Here is a 4,525-nt window from a genome sequence, read left to right as displayed (position 1 = left end):
CATTTCCCTGGGGCAGTAATATAAATATAACCCAGGTAGTATATTGTTTTATGTCCTCATGAAAGAAAAATATAATTTGAAATAAAACTTTTGGGAAAAATGACATTTTAGCCATAATATGTATTGGAGTACATGGAAGAGTAGTCCTTGCCTTACATCATATGACATCCCATATGCGGCCAATTTGAAGTCTCCATGGGTATAGTGATGACCAATATTTACAACTTTTAAAAATTCATAACTTTCTTGTTGTTTGTCCAATATTGTTCAAACTTTCACCTATCAACTTGTCTGATTTTTCTTTTTCTTATAAAAATAAGTTTTTATTTGGGTTGGATTCCCCTTTAAGGACGTTCCACTGTATGTTTGTGCCAATCATGATCTGCGCATATTTTACGCAATGCAAATTGATGTCACAATGGATGAACAGGTGATTAATCATCTATAGCCTGTATTGGCTGATTTTTCACATGATCTGCATTCTAACTGCAGATGTGATGTATTATTTTATGAAGCTGAAAATAATCCATGGACCAATGCTTTTTAAATACCACAAACTTTGAAGTGCTGCAAAGTATGATGAACTGTATGATGAACTGTAGAGTTCAAATAAATGGTAGAGTGGTTTTGGTGCACACTTACTCCAACAATATCACACTTGCTCCAACAAAAAATGCTTCCAATTGGGTGAACTTCAAAGCTCAATACCAAAAAATCAAGCATGTGAACCTGTTATTTTTTGCATATATTTGAAATATTCAGGTGCTGATTAACTCTGTGCAAAATTTGGTGAAAAATGACATGGATTTTATTTTAACTGTGGAACATCATTAATTCCACATCCAATGATTTAGGATGTCACCTCTTCTGTAGTGTTCTGCATTATCTCTTTTTTGAATCCTTGAATCTTTTGGCTCATGGTCCCACACCTACATGTACACAAGATGAAAAGTCGCAGCTCCCATTCCAGAATATATCATGCAGATTACAAATGATTTTGTAACAGATGTTTAAAGTTGTAATGCAATGGTCATTTATCCATGTTATTGCTAAAGAAAATTTAACAGAAATCATGCAAGACTGCGAGGCTACATGCAAAAAAATATAGCTAATTTGCCAATTTTGAAAAAGTAGATAAGGGTGTAAAATTAATGGGGTACTCCAGGCTGAAAATATTCATATCTAGATAAATAGAGCAAACTTCACAGAGCAAAATGCTGAAAATTTCATCACTCTGTTTAAAGTTTAGCAATATATTGTGAAAACAGTCATATACACGTTGTCATGAATATAGGTGGGCTGATGATGTCACATCCCCACTTTACTATTTTTTATGGTATTACATTACTGTTTCATTTTTTTTCACACATGTGTGAATGATATGTCTGTTTTATAAAGAGATAAGTTGCAGCAATGAAAATATCTAATCCACTACATCAGTCCATTTGTTTTGGTTCTTGAAGGAAAAAAATTGAATAAACCTAATTTCATACAATATAAAATACAATCTTTTGAAAAGAACAACTAGGAATATGACATCATCAGTTTGCTCATTGAATATTCGTGAAGACGTGCATAGAAGTGCTTCACCGGAATAATGCAAATCTTTAAAATACTTTGTTATTCCTTGTCCAATTTTGATCAAATTTTCAGTGATTTGTTTCTCTGTATCATTTCAAATCAGATTATTGTTAGCATGGAGTACCCCTTTAATCATTAAAATTCACAATCTGTATTTTGAAACAACAATATCAAACAAATTTTGAATAATCATTTTATGAGCTTATGTGTGTATTTGATTTGTTATTGGTAAAATAGAATCTATAATAGGCAAACGTATATATACAGTGCGTCCCAGAAAAAACGAAACCGAGATTTAGCGATGATTTATCATAACTTAATCACTAATACAATAGACAATTGACCTACCAGTGTAAAGTTTAGAATCTCCTCTTTCATCTGATATTACTTAGATTATTCCCCATTCACGCATGAGTGAGCATAAACATTTTGAAGAAAGGATACCAAAAAACTCATTTGGCGGGGGGTATCTGAATTTCAAATAGAAAATCACATGCCTAAAAAGTTCAATATCTGCTTTTTCATTTGATACCTTAATCACAAAAAATGGTCAAGAAGTAAAAAAGTTATGTTCCCTCGAAACAATGCCTGTATTTCCATAATTTCATTAAATAAACGTGTTTTCACCGGTTACCCACAGAAGCTATCGCATGGTTAACAAAAGACTTAATGCATGGCTGATCATCAACAAAACGGAGTGTCAAGTGAGTTTGAACGCCAGCCTGGAGAAACTCTTAATTTTATGAAATTGTTGAAATTCAAGCCTTATTTCAAATAACCAGAACTTTGTTATTTCTTGACCATTTTCTGTAATTGAGGTATCAAATTAAAGAGCAGATATTGAACTTTTTAAAAATGTGGTTTTCTTTTTGAAACCCAGACACAGCCCGCCAAATGACTTTGGTATCCCCTATTCAAATTGTTTTTGCTCACTCATGCGTGAATGAGAAATAGTCTAAGTGATTTCAGATGAAAGAGGAGATTCTAAGCTTTACAATGGTAGGTCATTTGTCTATTGTATTTGTGATTAAATTATGATAAATCATCGATAAATCTCGGTTTCGTTTTTTGTGGGACGCACTGTATACTTAAAGATATACATTACTTCGTCGTTGACGTCTCAATTTTGAACTAACCCCGCGAAAATGGCGACACCCATCGAGAGACTTTGAACCTGAAGTAGCCCAAATTTGAAGAGGTGGTACTCCATACTGAAAACCCGGAATGGGGTATAAGTGGATTAATTTGGATTATCCTGTATATATCGATGATATTATGATGTATTAGATTTTAGGTTTAATTTTACACTTTCAATTACACAAGGATGTTAAATTTGGCATTATGTTTACATTACTATCCAACTTGTTTGTAACAAACAGATTTAGAAAGAAAACAATTTTCATGCACTTTCATAAAAAATTTTACTTCGGTCTATAAATGCATGGCAATAACCTAGTGTTTAAAAATGAAAACATATTTATGCATAAGACATTACAACAAAGTGAAATCATTTCGAAAGAGGACTTCAATGTCCATCTTATATAGCAAAAATTTAAATTTAAATTTAATGTAGAAGATTAAATCCATATAAAGTATTTGGTGGACAAATTATGAGGAAAGATAATGATATTTTCTTATATATTTTAAGGTAGACTCGGTATATATAGCAACAACTGAATACATGTACAATGCTCATTTATTTGGTACAATCTTTGGTATTGAGGTACAGTACATTGTAAACTATGAAAATAATGGCAAATGGGATCTCAGGATCATAATCATACATTTCAGTTTGCAAAACAATATGAATAATAATATTTAAATACATAATTTCAAGTATATATATATATATATATATATATAGGCAGAAAAAAAACCGATGTAACAAAGATTGCATGTTGCTGAATATTTCAGTTTTGCATTGAAAAGCAACGTCACAATATGATAGAATACAGATGAGCAGTGATGTTGCAAAAAGAATACATACAAAGTTCTTTAAAAACAATATGGAAGTCCCAGATAAACACATCTCATTATAATCATCTAAAGTGAAAAAAGGTGGGAAATGAGAGAAAAGAACAGTCTAAACTGAGCTACCAAGTTGCAATAATATGTCCAAGTATAATACAGTAAGTCCACAGGGAGGGGAATATATTGCATAAATCTGTGTGAAAAAACTTGACTCGATGACATTATTTATAATCCGCTTTTATAAAACCTTTCATACATTAATTTCAACAGAATATAAACCCATCAAAAAAGTTCTGCAATTCAAGTTTGAGCGGTAAAGTGGTATCATTGGAAAGCATGAATATTCCTCTTTACAATCGTGTCATTTGTAATGCTAATGTTATCATGGGATGTGCAGACATTATAAATATGCAGCAATTTCGAAAATGAAATATTGCAAAATTTGTTCTTTCCAATAGTGAATTTCCAATCGTTTCGAGGATGGACCGAGTTTGAATGATGTTGATGCATTGATGCCTGAAAATCCACACATTATGTATTCTCATTTGCGCAATCGATTGAATGTGTTTGGAATAATGTTGAACCTTGTCATTAAAAAAAAGTTTTAGGATGTTGAATTTAAAAATAAAAGATGAGATGTTAGTTTCATTGTTACTGAATTTTTATGAAAGCTTTCACTCCAAGCAAAACATTCACTGTCCCCTGCCTGCATGGTCAAAATTCTGTAGAAATGGAGACTGTTAGAAAATATTGCATTTTGCAAAATTCCACTTCTGACTTTTCCCTATATTCAGGGTAACTGCACAATCCATGATTTGATAATCACAGAAAATAGCACATCATTGTAAAGAGGAATGATCACGCTTTTCAATGATACCAGTTTAATCTTTTATACATCAGTAACAAAAAATATATCATCCCTCAAAATTGAGTTGCAGAACTTTTTTTGAGGGGTTTATAAAGTTGTAGAGAA

This window comes from Lytechinus pictus, chromosome 4 (genome assembly GCF_037042905.1).
Source record: "Lytechinus pictus isolate F3 Inbred chromosome 4, Lp3.0, whole genome shotgun sequence".
Classification (NCBI taxonomy): domain Eukaryota; kingdom Metazoa; phylum Echinodermata; class Echinoidea; order Temnopleuroida; family Toxopneustidae; genus Lytechinus; species Lytechinus pictus.
The sequence above is the reverse complement of the archived record's forward strand: the minus strand, read 5'-3'. Positions refer to the sequence as shown.